Source organism: Condylura cristata, unplaced genomic scaffold (assembly GCF_000260355.1).
Source record: "Condylura cristata isolate star-nosed mole 26May11 unplaced genomic scaffold, ConCri1.0 scaffold00025, whole genome shotgun sequence".
Taxonomy (NCBI): Eukaryota; Metazoa; Chordata; class Mammalia; order Eulipotyphla; family Talpidae; genus Condylura; species Condylura cristata.
The window spans coordinates 21,080,949-21,095,354 of NW_004567126.1; positions in this window are offsets into that span (position 1 = coordinate 21,080,949).

Below are 14,406 nucleotides of genomic sequence, written 5' to 3' on the forward strand. Positions count from 1 at the left end.
AAAAAAAAAAAAAAAAGCACTGTGTGGGCCCTCCCTGATGGCACAGTGGGTTAAAGTGCAGCACTAAGAAGCTAAAGCCACTGCAGCACGAGTTTGGAAAAAAAAAAAATGATACAGCTATTTGTGGACTTTGAACCTTCATTTACCTAACATTCATTTTGGAATGAATTGCTGAACTTTCTAAAAATATGCTAGAATTTTGATTTAACTTTCGTTGAATTTAGATATTGAATTTTCATGGATTTTCTTGCAAATCTGCAGGATCTAAAGAGTTGATTAAATTTGATTTCTATATCTATCTGTATCTCTATGCATATCTAGGTTGATAGATACAAAGAGTCCATTTTTACATGACTACTTCCTAGTGGGTTATGTTCTTCCTTCGAGAAGAATCACAGTTGATTCTTTTGCATGTTTTACTGGTTTTATTAGCCAATGATGATCAATGAGTAGATCAGTTCATTCATTAGCAGTTGCAATGAGGTGTTATTTTATCTTAATAAGTTTTAAAATTTTGATTATTTTTTATTTCTATTATTATTTATTATTTAAATAAATATTATTTTTTATTATTTTCTTTTTGAGTTTATTGTACAATCCCATTTCTAAATCTTAATTCTTTTTTTATCTTTGTTTTCTGAGAAATAGAGTTAAAGCCATTAATATTCCTTAAATCTTGTTTTACAAAGGTCCCACAAATTTGGACATGCTGTGTTTTGTCATTCAGTTGTAAGTATTATGTAATCTCCCATACGTTTTTCTCTTAAATAAGGTGTGATTATGTAGCTCCATTTTTAAGTTTCTGTACTTTGAGATGAATAAAAATATTGATTCCTATTATTATTACAGTCTTTGAAAATGGACAACTCATCATCCTTTGAGGACAACATGGATTTTTGGGAATATTTTAGGCGAGCTTAAAAATAATATATACATTTCTAATGTCCTGGGTGTAAAGTTCTTTGTCAAAGTTCAAAGTTGTCAACTTTGATATCATTTAAATCTATTTGCTGATTTTTGTCTTCTTGATCTGTTAGTTTCTGAGAGGTATGTTAAATTCCTTAATTATAATTTTTGATGTATCTCCACTCCCCATAGAACTTTCTCTTTACACTCTTTGAAGCTATTTTATCACATACACATATATTCATGGTCCTTATGTCCTCTGATCTAGTGCCCCTTAAAATTTTCTAATTGACCTGGCGTTCTACCTAGCCTAAAAATTAAAGTATGGCTTATTTTTCATGGCTTATTTGTTATGTTTACTAAGTAGTTTGTATTCCATTGTAGTCAGAGAAAACCCAAAACAAAAGAAGCAAGGTAGAAGTTAATTTCATCAAAGTAAAAAGAAACTTAGGTTTGGTACTGCTTAAACAGGATAGAAGTTTATTTTTTTCTTCATTTGACATAAATTGATAAAAACATTTATGGCAGTCCACAAAGTCCTTCAGGATACAGGATCCTTCCACAATCCCTAGGCCATTGTTGGGACAGGAGGGCATGTCTCTTTCTTTAAGAAAACTTCCTAGAAGTTGAAGACATCATAACACTTACATCCATGGTTAAAATGCAATCTTACCTATGAGGGAGGTTGGGGAATGTGATCTTTATTCCAGCAAGCCACATGTCCAGTTAAAAATTATTATGTTATTTTCAATTTTTGTGTAGACATTGTTTTTCTTATTTTTAATGTTTATTGAGATTATTGTAATTCACATGAGTTATAAGAAATAATGTGGAGAGATACCATGTACACTTTATTTAACCAGTTTCCCCTAAGAGTAATACTTTGCAAAACGATAATAGATCACAAGCACAGTATTAACATTGATTACAATCCACTGGTTTTATTTCTGAGTCAGATTTCCTCACTTTACTTGCACCACTTGTGTGTGCGTGTTTGTATGCATTTAGACCTTCATAATTTTGGTACATGTGCAGAGCAAGATACTGATCACCCCATCACCACAAGGATCCTTGTTGTGCTATGTGACCACATCTACCTCCATCCTCCCTCTCCCACCAAACCTCATTCCTGGTAACCACTAATCTGCCACTTGAAAATGCCATGTAAATGGAACCATATGCTGTGTAACAGTTTCAGATCAACTGTATGTATAGGCACACATACACACAATTTTATATTTTAAAACTTTTTTTTTAAGATTTATTTATTTATTCGTACAGAACTGGGGTACAGGCCAGAGATGCGGAGGGTGAGAGGATTCACCAGAGACAGAGTGGGGAGCAGAACAGGCAGATCAACGAAGTACACTGCTGAGGGGAGCAGCGGGTGGGTCAGGAGAGGTCTGCCGCGCCATGTGGATCTCCTCCAGGGCAGGCAGGGATTGAACTCATGCAGAAGTGGCTTTAGCTTCTTTGTGCGGTGCTTTTAACCCGCTGCGCCACCAGGGAGGGCCTATTTTAAAACTTTTATATAGTGCGTGAGTGTGTGTGCACCCATTGTAACAGTAAGATATATGCTATGTCTTCCTTGTTCAAGTCTTACCGAAAAGGCTTATTGTGGCTTGAAAGGAATTTGATTAAATCTATAGATCTATTGAAATATTGACCTTATTACCTTTTTTTTTGAGTCTCCCACTCTATGAACATAGTCCATCTCTGTAGTTATTTAAGACTTCTTCCATTTCTTTTGTTAGCATTTTGTAATTTCCAGGATACAGATACTATGCTTTTTAGTTACATTTATTTCATTTTCTTTGGAATAATAGCAAATAGTATTGTGCTTTTCATTTCCATTTCAGCTTGTCTTTCTTAGTATATAGAAATGTGATTGATATTTAAGTCTTTTATCTTTTATCCTTCAACCTTGTGAAACTTGTATTAGTTCTCAGAATTTTTCTGTTCTTGATTTCTTGGGGCTTTCTCCATAATTCATCTTGTCATCTATATGCATAGACAACAGTTTTATTTATTTCTTTTACATCTGTAGGCTTGCTCTCTCTTTTCTAATTGTAAGGGCTAAAACATGCAAATGCTAAAACAGTATTTTGCTAAATGAGACTATTTAACACTCTTATTATCCACTAACAAAGGTAGTAGACATCTTAGCCTCTAGCAGAACATTTTTTCTGTTAGTGGAAAAGCTTTCAGTCATTATCCAGGAAGTGTGATGCTACTGAAGTTTCTTTGTAGATGTTCATTATCAAGTTGAAGTGCTTGTCATCTACTAACTTGAGGTTTTATAATGAATGAATGTTAGATTTTCTCAAATGCTTTTACTGCATCAATTAATATGATGAAATTATTTTCCTCTTTGCTTTATTGACGTGTTGATTTTTTTTAATCAGTCTTAAATATCTGGGAGAAATCCCCTCAGTCATGATGCATAATTCTTTCTACACATTGTTGTATTTACTTTGCCATTTCATTGAAGATTTTTTAAAAAATCTAAGTTCATGAGAGATAATGTTCTCTCTCTTTGGTACTGTCTTTTCTGATTTTCTGGGGTTGTGTTATTATTTTGTGCCCCATGCTGATGACAGGGTGAATGAGGTTTCCTCCCCCAGCAACATGGAGCTCCCCTCCAGCCCACTAGTATCTTTTCTTTTACATTCAAATTTTATTTTTTTTTAAGATTTATATATTTATGCATATAAGAAATGGAGTACAGACCAGAGATGCAGAGGGTGAGAGGATTTTCACCAGAGACAGACTGGGGAGCAGAATAGGCAGAGTCAGATTGATGAAGTACACTGCTAAGGGGAACAGCAGAGGTCTGCTGCACCATGTGGGTCACCTCCCTGGCCAGGGATTGAACTTGTGCTGCAGGGGCAGCAGACGCAAACAGCTTCATAGTGCTGTGCTTTAACCGTTGCGGCACCAGGGAGGGCCCACATTCAAACTCTAAATCCTGAATCCACCTGGTGGTTGTTAGATGGACTTTTGTGTGGGCATGAAGATAGAGCCCTCGTGAATGTGATTAGTGTCCTCATGAAAGAAACCCCACAGAACTTCTGAAACCAGGGCCCTGCCATGTGGACTGAGGGGCAAGACTGGCATTTTCCTACTGCTGCATAAGCAGTAGGAACCATTAGAAAAACATGGTGGTGCTTACCCTGCCTGTGCCGAAGTTTCTGCCCATGGGCATCCCCTTCCTCAGTGCCAACAGATTAAGTTGTTCAATCGGTCACTTGGAATTGAACAGGTCCAATCAGGCAGGTATCAACAAGGGTGAGGGACTCTGAGGAGCCTAGAAGGCAGGGCAGAAGCCAGCTTGGGACTCCCAGACGCCAGACTCCTCCCACTCCGTACTTGGCCTCTGAAAGAATAAGAAGAAAAAGAAGCTTCCAGCAGCCAGTCTCCGAAGAGGGAAGCCAAAGAGCTTCCCTTGACCCAGAGGCCACACCTGCCTCTGGCCCTACCTCTGCCACTGCCTGACAGGCCCCGGCCCGGTGTCTCCACGAGCCGTACCTATTCGTCCAGCACTGCCTCTCAGTGCTGCTGCCTCCATAGCTGTCTGGTCCGACCGGGCGCTGGCCGTCCCTCCCTGCACACTGTTGTGGAGCTGCTGAGCTGAGGCCACAGCCCGTGAGCCCCGCCTGTGAGCACCTCCAGCTGTGGTGAGTTGGATCCCGGCCCACTACTTTCCCTCTGCCATGTGCTCCAGGCCCTTGTAGGTGGGGACAGCACCTTCCTGGATGAGCGGCCTTTTGTTTAAGACCGCTGGACACTGTCTAGGGTGAGGTAACTGACCACCCGTGGCCTGAGAAACGCGTTATTTTCCCTATTTTGTTAAATACACCCCACTGTTGCTCCCTGAGCCTGAGTGGCCTTGCAGTGACCTGTCTTCTGGGGGCACCGTGCTTGGAAGGCTATTCCTGCCCCCCAACCCCCACCCCAGTCCTCTCTCCCTCCCACATGAGAATCCAGCAACAGCTAGGAGACCACCAGGGCCCTCAGCGGGCACTGACCCTGCAGGTGCCTTCATCACAGACTTCCCAGCCTTCCGAACCGTGAAGAATACGGTTTATAAGTCACCCAGTCTGTGGCTGTCGTTATAGCAGCCCGAACAGACTAAGTGACCGTGGACTTCATCTCTTAGCTTTCTGTTTGAACCTCGAGCTAGATGACCTCTGTGGTCTTCCAGCCCCGACAGCCCGAGCGTCCCACCCTCCTCTCTCCATCTTCTGGGTCCCCAATGGAGCCCTCATTACTCCTGCAGTGTGGCATGTGATTGAGAAAGTGCATTACGAGGCCCCTGCCTCACCCCCAGCCTTCCTGCTGTTGACGTGCCGCTGCTCAGAGCAGGTTGGCTGCCAAGTCAGGTAATCAGGAGGTAATAGCCTCGCATCGGATGAATCCCCAGAGCTGGCAGCCAGGTCTGGAAAACTCCGTCCCCACGCTGCCTGCACCATTCCTGACCAGGGACATAATCGTGGAGAGCAGGCCGGCGTGACTCAAACCCAGCCTGACATGGCGCCGCCTAAGACTTGCGGTGCCCTGGTCTGGTGGTCAGTACCTTGCTCGGGGGCAAGACTGCCCGGAGCACCCTGCGTGCTGCGATTCATTGGCCTGCTGCTCCCCAACCTGCGGGGATCTCTCTATGGCCACCTTGCCTGGGTCTTCTCTGCTTCTCCCTCATGGCCTGCTCCGGCTGCCTCATGCCTGCCCCGTCCGTCCATCCTTGCTGGAATTCTCGCAAAGTGCTGATTTTATTGTGTGCGACAAGTGGCAGCTCATTAAAAAGTGGGAGCAGATGGGGAACGGGTTGTGGAAGAAGATTAATGATGCACACAGACCACTAAATAGGGCCAGGTTTGGGAGTGAACACAATCGCTCGCTCCCTCTGAGTAGGTAATCCTGCTCTGTCAGATCCGTTCTCGTTAGCTGGCCGACTTCAGAGGGCTCCAGGGAGCGAGGAAGGAGCCCACCGGCCTGCCCCTTGGTGGAGGGCGAGGCTGCACTCTTGGCCTGGTTGGGGCGGGGCTGGCGGGGCTGGGGGGGCTGACGCAGGGTGGCGCCACAGGCTGAGGTCCGCAGCACGCTGTGGACCGAGAGGCCTGCGTGATGGCTAAGGGGAAGGTTGGAGAAAGCCAGAGCCCTCTGCCTCGCCATGTCAGCCACAGGCACAGGCGTGGGCTCACTGGGATGACTTACCATGAGGGGCCGGCCTCATGAACCTCAAGATTTGGACACCTGAGAGTCGTTTGGGGAACAGTGGGTTCCCCCTTTCCTGTGACCATCCTTTCTCCCTCGGATATCTCTCAGACTGGCATGGGATTCAGGGCCAAGGGATCAGAGCCTTGTCTGAAGGAAGAAGATCTGTCAGAGAGGCGAAGACCAAGCCTCCTGAACTCAATCGTCCAAGAAAGTCCTTTTTGAGACACTTTGCCTAGGTACGGTTATGGTTTGGGTCCAAACAGTAGGTGAGATTCCCGGTGGAGGTGGGGTGGGGCGGGGGCGGCTTACTGAAAGGATGCGTCTTTGGGATGATCCCAGAGCACATGCAGTCCTTTACTGACGGCTCAGACACCCGTCCTGTGCCATGCCAGGGGTGGCTGCTGCCTTGCATTTGTCTACTCTTCTTCCCCACTTTCCATGATGGACATCAAAACCGATGAAAGTCCTTTTTCCCGCTGCGGCAAGAAGCGTCCTTGGAAACCTTGTCAACACAACCATCTAGAGTGCCACACACAATTTATTAGACGTGTTAGAAACCCCTAATATTTGTTGTAAGACAAACTGCTCAGGTGAGCAGAAATACTTCAAGGCAAGAGCTCATTGGGAAAAAACAAATAGCCAATCCAGGGAGCACAGACGAAAGGGGTGACATTTCTACGCTCTTTGAGACACAAAAACAGCCCCCGAGAGGGCACTCGAGCTGCGGGGCCCACATTCCTGTGGGAAAGGGGAGAGGAGGTGGAAAACAGCTCCCCAGGCCTCTGCTCCCATGTTTCCAGCTCTCCCCAAGGGGGTGGCCCCTGTATCTCAGGCCAGGGAAATTTGTTCAGCGCAGGCTTCCTGTCAGTGAGCGGCACCCATGGCGCAGTTCGCTCTGGGGAGGGCTTCCTGGCGGTGGTGTGAGGAATGTCGGCCTGCAGCCTCCCACTGTGGATGCCATACTTGCTCCCATATACAGGCCGGTCCCCGGCCCACTTGCTTGGTGCTTCCTGCTGCCAGGGAGCTCCCGACGTGCGGTCAGACGGTGTCCTCCTCTCCGCTCCCCCATGTGAGAAGCCTCTCCTCCTCCCCCCAGCCTTCCGTCAGAGTCTCCGCTCACCTTTCTAGGTACGGCTCCCGCGTCTGAGGTTCAGCCAAGCCGATTTCTCGGAATCCCATCTCCAAATGCTTGTTTTGCGTCTTTCCTTGGGCCCCGGTGTTCTCCCGCCTGGGAAGCCCCACTTCTTCAGACCTGTCTGTCAAAACCCGCCCGCCCTTCATCTCTGACCCATGATGGTTCTCTCTTCTGTCCTCCCACACTAAATTGTAGCTTCCAAGGCCTGCCCACCAGCACCACTGTCTCGCTTTTACCAGACAAAAGCAGGGCTGAGCTGAGGCTTGCTCGCTGTCGTGTTCTCCCAGGGGCCTGTCCCTGTAGGTTCTTGGTCAACTTTGGCTTGCCAAGGTGCCCACTCCCCGTCTCTGGCCTCTGACATGGTTGGGGCCCATGCCACTGTGCAGAAGTCCCCCCCTCAAGTGTGGGGCCGGCTTGCGCCCTGGTTCTGCCTCCCTGTCTCTGTCACAAGCTACTTCTTGGGTCTGGCTGCCAGGGAGCAGCGGGTGCGGGCAGGCCTGCCAGCCGACGGACAGGTGCTGCCGCCTGTGGAAACAGAGATGTCAGGGCTGATGTGGGGGCGCTGGGCTGCTCATTAGATCTGCTAAACTGCTGTCACGGGCTGGCTCCTTCGCAGTGACAGGGTTCACCTCTCCCCGCTGGGCCCCTGTTTGCTGGCCGCCCCCGCCCCCTCTCCTGACAGCACTGACCTATCTGGGCGCCGCTCTCACTCACTAACCCAAAGGCCACGGAGCGTCAGTTCGTCTTCACAGAATACAAGGCCATTTGTCTTTCAGGAGGGACGGCCCTCCCTTGGGGACCGCTTGCAGCTTTCTGTCACTCATGGGCTGTATCCCGGGGAGCCAAGGGAGAGAAAGCCACGTGGGCCAACCTTGATCTTGGATTTGGGGGGTTCAGAACCCTTGTGCTTGCGGCAAGGACTTCCACCTACACAAAGTCTCAATTAAAACAATAAATCATTACCAGGATAATGTGTAGTGGGGCCAGAGACGGTTGAGTCCAGATTTGATTGTGATGGGCCTATAAATTATAGCGACTTGCGGTGCTGTTGTTCAGGGCCCCAGGGACTAATGAGAGCATGCTCCGTGGAGGGCAAGTGATTTGCACAGCCAAGTTTGGAAGGATCTATGTTATATGAAGCTTTTTCACACGACGAGGATGCAATAGTAGAGCAAGCAAAAGGCTAACCTTTTAAGGTAAACTGCCAGGGTTCAAATCCCAGCTTTCCACTTTATCTGATTATTGGCTCTGCAGTGTTCCAAGGGATGTTCTCAGAATGTCTCAACTTTCCCAGGCTTCGTTTTCCCCATTTGTAAAATAAGCCTTTGCAGATCTCGTGGAGATTGTTTAACGTGATGCAGTTGAAGCAGTTAGTGGGGTTTCCAGCAAGTGAAGGTTTCACTGGCTGTGATTATCCAGTGGAATGTCAGCTCTCAGAAGACAGGGATCTTCTCCATATTGACCATCTCAGTAGCCCTGGGGGGCTTTCAGTGAATAACTGGAATATGGAGATGTGCCTTGAGAGTGAGCTTCAGAGGACGTGGACAATGTCATTTTCCCCATCTCTCCTGCAAAACTGCTCTTGCTCCCAACATGCAGTAGATGCTTCACTGCAAATGTGGAAGGTATAGAGCACATCAGAGATCTCAACCAAGTAATGCCCGTGCGTCTGGCGTGTCTCCGAGGCCTCCAACTAAGTCGTCTCCCCTGAACAAAGCAGTTTGACCCAACGTAAGGACTAGGTGTTGGGAGACTAGGTCTCAGATCCAGGTCTTAAATGGTTTCACTGTTTGACCTGGACAAATCACCCTCATGATGCAACAGAGAGACTGTCGGGTCTCTGCCGCCACCCAGCAGTTTCCTGGTAAATGGTGGCGAGGGTGGGCAGCCAGAGTGCCATTTTCAGAGCCACTCTGGTCTGATCCCTGGGCCACCACTGTGAGAAGGCACAGGCAGACTCACTGGACTTCTCTCTGCTCCTAAGAGGGAGCCAGTTTGGAAGGATGGAGGATAGGGGTGTGGGGGGGCAGGATGAGGGCTTTTACCTGCTCCAGCCAGCTGCTTCCATTTCTGTACAGAAGTCTCATCAGAAAAGACTTAGGCTTGGGGCCTCCCTGGTGGCACAGGGGGTTAAGTCTCAGCACTATGAAGCAAGCTGAGGTCACTGCAGCCCAAGTTCGACCCCCGGGCAGGGAGCTGACCCACATGGCACAGTAGATTTCTGCCCCACCCCAGTAGTGTATTTCAGTAGATCCACCTGTTCTGTTCCCCACCCCTGTCTCTGGTGAATCTTCTCCCTCCCTCCCCCACTTCTGGCCTACACCCCAGCTCTTATATGCATAAATAAATCAATCTTTACAATAAAAAAAGACTTAGGCGGAGCCTTTTGCAAACCCTCCTCCATACCAACCTCGCATTCTGCACCCAGCAGCCCAAGTACCACCCTAGGCAGCTCTGAGCTTCCCTAGTACTGGAGGCTGTAAACCCAAGGACTCCCTCTCTGTGGAAATCTAGGGCTTTGCTCCCTTCAGATTCTACTAAAACAGATGTGTCCTCTCCTCACGTCTCATGAAGCCACCAGCCCAAACTCTCAGTGATGCGTGTCCAGGGAGGCTCTGGTGCTGGGCTCTGTGCTCTCTCAGCACCCTGGCAGCGGGCCGCTGGCAGCCTGGACGGGGCAGGGACTGGTGAGGGGGTACCCCAAATGCTCAGGAGCAAGCTGAGGCGCTGCTGTGTGACATTAGGCCTCAGTTTTATTATTGATGACATATGGACAGTGATGGATACCTGGTACATCCGTCCTTTTTGTAATCCATGAGATAATAAAGCTGAGGATGTTATTGGCCAGCCGTGGAGCACTGGGCACAGCTGAGAGGGGCACGAGCACTGACAGTGAGGCCAGCAGTCTGCCAACTGGGGGTGGACAGGCCCCTTTGGCATCATGGGCTCCTTCTGACAACTTATTGCCTCTGCCACGATGCTCCGCTCCCACCCTGGCTCTCCATCACAGTTTAACCCACCCAATGAGAAGACCGCTGGATTCGGAGATGGCTGGAGAAGGAACGTGGAGGAAAGGGGAACTGTGCCTTTTAGCTCTCTGCACGTTGGTCCTTCCAAATCCTTGTCGATAACTCCATTTCTGCACGAGGAACAGACCGGGATTTTGCATGAGAAGGAGGGACAGGAGGAAGACACTGGGAGAGGCAGGGAGGGAGCCAGAGGCTTAGGGAGTGGGGCTTGCTGAGGCTCTCAGACCCAGGGGCGGAGCATATAGGTGCTCTCTGGGGCAGAGGAGGGGAGGCCATGCCAGGGAGCGAGGCTGGGAGGAATGTTGCCTACTGAGCTTCTGAGAGGGTAAGGGGAGCTGACGCTGGCATTTGCGGGCTCCTCTGCCTCTAGGGATGAGGCGGCTGGAACTGTTCCGGACAGAACTTTGCGACATGCCTCTCCCTGCACAGCAGTCAGGGTCACTGCAGCATCCTTGTCAAAAGACTGCTTGGTTCAGGGCGAGAGGTGGGGATCATGGAGTCAGGGAGGGCGGTCTGTGCATTCCCCTCTCCCGAGAAATCTGCAAATGGAGGACTCACACAAAGATGTCTAGGTGCCCTGAGACATGAGGACAGAGGGAGGCTCACGTTCACAGGCACAGAGAGGCTGCGTGAAGGGCCGACTTGCATTTCCAGTCATGTGTGTGCTATTGACTGGTGGTATCTGGAAGCCAAGAATGATGATGGCGATAGGTGATGATGGTGGCGGCAGTGGTGATGACAGTGGTTTCTAGCTGGCTAAGTGTTACGAGCTATCTCTTTTGAGCTCTCCTAAAACTCTGTGGAGCAGAACATAGTCTCTCTCTCAGGCAAGAAAACTGAAGCACAAGTAGGGTTAAGATACTTGCATAAGGCCATCCTGTTCGTCTCTGGATCAGAGTTCACTTCCGTGGCTCAGATGAAGCCGGCAGCCCCAAAGCACCTCAGCTCGGAGTTGTGTCTCAGCACAGCTTCTCAGAGACTGGCCAGTGGGCATCTGGGTCGTGCATTTGGGAGGGTTCCTCTAGCGAGCGCCAGTTGGAGAAGGTAGATTCGGGTTTGAATATAGGTACCTCTTCTCAAAGCTGTGTGGTCAGGGACAAATGCATCAGCTTCTGGGAGCTGACACTTTCTCTGCTGCAAAATAGAAGTAATAAATTCTGCCCCACAAGTTGTGTGACACGAGGAGCCATGAGCAGCTAACGCAATGCCCAGAGTTTACCCTGAACATCCAGGACCTGTCCTGTTTGTGGGGTGGGGTCTGCCAGGCGGGAAGCGGTGAGGGGCAGCGTCCCTCCCTGGAGTGGCCGGGTCGGGAGGTGGCACTTTGGAGGGGCTTCCCTGAGCCGGGAGCTTGACTTCTTTCGGAACTAAGGAACCTCAGCCTCCAGAGACACAGAACTGGTCCAGCTGAGTAATCAGGGCTCGTCGGGGATGGCCTGATGAGGGCTTTTGTGCCAGGAACCCCAAGGTAGGGGAAGAGACTGCCCCAAGTTCTGCTTGGGGTTCTGCCTGCCATTTCCTGCCGTCAGCAGGCAGGACACAGGGCTGCTCGTGGGCACGGGTGCATGCGAGGTGATTACCCCCTTAATGCTTAATGTGCTGAAAAACCATTAGACCTAGAAATGGACAAGTTCTCAGTTGGTGACTTTAATTATTGTTAAGACTTGGTCACGCCTGCTTATTAGCAATTATGCATGGCATCTCCCAGAGTGCTGTGGGCCTTCCCCTTTTTCTCCTACTCCTGGGGAGAGCAGATTTGCAAACTGCTGCCTTCAGGTAACTGGAAGCACAATACCAATCACACAGGTGGTTCGCTGCTCTCTCTGTAGGTTGGCCTTGCTTCGGAGGGGAGAGGACTGTCTCCTTTTTTCAGATGGAGAGGGAAGGGCCTTCCAGTGCAGATCAAGGGCACGAGGGCGACTAACTGCTTGGCATAATGCCCTTTACACGCACTTTTGTTTCCATCATGTCATTTCCTTCTATTACCATAGCTCTTTTATGGACAAGGAGACTGAGCCTCAGAAAAGTCCGACCTCTTCGAGTTCTACCAGGGGGCATCTTATTCTTGGAGAACCACACACTGAAGCCTTGACTTTCATGGTCATGAAAAACACTTGGCCTCAAGTCTACTCCCCTTACTCCATCTCCACCAGTCTCTGGAATAGGGGTGGCTTCCTGTTCAGGCTGGACCACCCAGAGACTCGCTCCTGGAAATGGAGAGTGGCTGGACCTGTTGATGGACAGTGAGGAGCCTGGGGCATTTATTCTGAATCATATACAGAGACATCTAGCCTCTCTGGGAGACACTGGAAACAGATTCACATAGGCAGAGAGCGAGAACAGAGTGAGACAAAGAGGGAGAAGAGACAGCGAGAGGCCGAGAGGCTGAGAGAGGGGCTCTTAGCGCCCCAGAAAGACAGCAAAACCATCCCTGGTTCTTAACCCTCTACTTACTTGGGAGGCCTGGCCCTGCTTCCTAATCTCCGGAACCGCTGTCCTGCCAGTGATGCCCTCTTGTGTGAGATAGTTTCCTACCACCCCACCCCCTTTGTAGAGATCAGACATGGTGTGGAGGACAGCCCCGGAGGTCAGTCGAGATGGCTTCGTGCTCAGATAGGCTCCTGGACACACTGGTTGCAGCGCTAGGATTCTAGGCAGGATGAAGGGGCAGAGAGGATGCAGCCCGACCCCCAGCCATGTCCACCACCACCTGGGGAATCCCGAAGGATCACCTCTCTCTCCCACTACCACCTGTCCAGTCCAGGAAACCCGGCTGTGCTCAGGCACTTGGCAGAGAGCTGGCATGCGCTGGCAGCCTCGTCTCTGGCCCTGATTTTTAAGAAGGGGAGAGGGAAAAAAAAAAAACAACAGAAGAAAAAAACTGAGCATGAGTAATGGGCCTGGAATGAGGCATATGAGATAACACTGAATAATAACACGTCAAAAACTACAAGATGTATTTTTTTTATTTCCCAGTGGAGTTTCCATTGCGCTAATCCATCACTGTAGAGCAGGCAAGATTATGCTTCCCCCAAAAAACTCTGGGAGATAAATGTGAGTAAATTAGGGTTTATTATATTATTTGGGGTGATATAATTTCCAAGCCAGCCCTTATTAAATTACTTCCTCCGCGCTGACACCTCCTGACTGGGCCTCTGCACCTTCACTCCACTTCCCTGTCTGCACTGCTTTGGATTTTAATGTCGCTGATCATTTTGGGGGGGAGGTGGGGTGCCCGTGGAGAGCTCTAGAAGGGAGTGCTGAGTCACTGCTGCGGGGCCAGTTCCTTCCTCGCCAGCCTTTCCAAGACTGTAGGACCACAGACTCAGGAACCATCCATGCTGGAAAAATTAGGGAGAACCCCCCTGCCCCAGCCCACAGCTGGGAAATTGAGGCCCAAGGAAGAAAAGGGAGTCGCCTTAGGTCCCACACATGGGTAGGCACAGGGCTGAGCTGGCACTGCTGTTTGCTGACTCCGGGATAGAGCTCGTTCTTCTGTGCCCTTCAGTGTCCGGTTTCAGGGCTACGTCAAGTCCTACAGCAGAGCACTGTGGAACTGGCGAGTCTTGCTTGTCTGTGACGAGGCATTTATAGTTACCCAGAGGCCTTAGGAGTCTGGCTTTTCCTGGGCCACAAAAAGGCTGAGTGAGCTTGACAAGGACTTCACCTCTCTGAATCTTATAGTAAATATGTCATTTTTATAGTAAAAAGGCGTGGAGCAGCTTAGTGGTTTTCAGACTGTGGCTTCCACTGTGAAACGCCATGTGAAGCCTCCTTTGGACAGCTTGGGTGAGTGCGGAGTTCGTGTGAGCACGGAGCCCCCTCAATACCCCCCTCTTTGTCTCCCCCATATTCCCCCTGGTTTGAAGGTACAGGGTCCAATGTCAGCATCCGGCTCAGATTTTGCCCTGCAGTATCTTCCCAGCATCCTGCGAGTCCTGCCAGCGTCAGAAGACTAGCGGCCAGTGTCTGTTCGTACCTTGAAAGTCGGACCAGACTCCACAGGTCCCTCCCACGTGCTTGGGCCTCCCGGGCATGCGTGGGAGGATCAGCCCCGTGGATCCTACGTGGCTTTGCCAGTCCCTAGCTGTGTGACCCGGGACAAGATATTATTTTTGT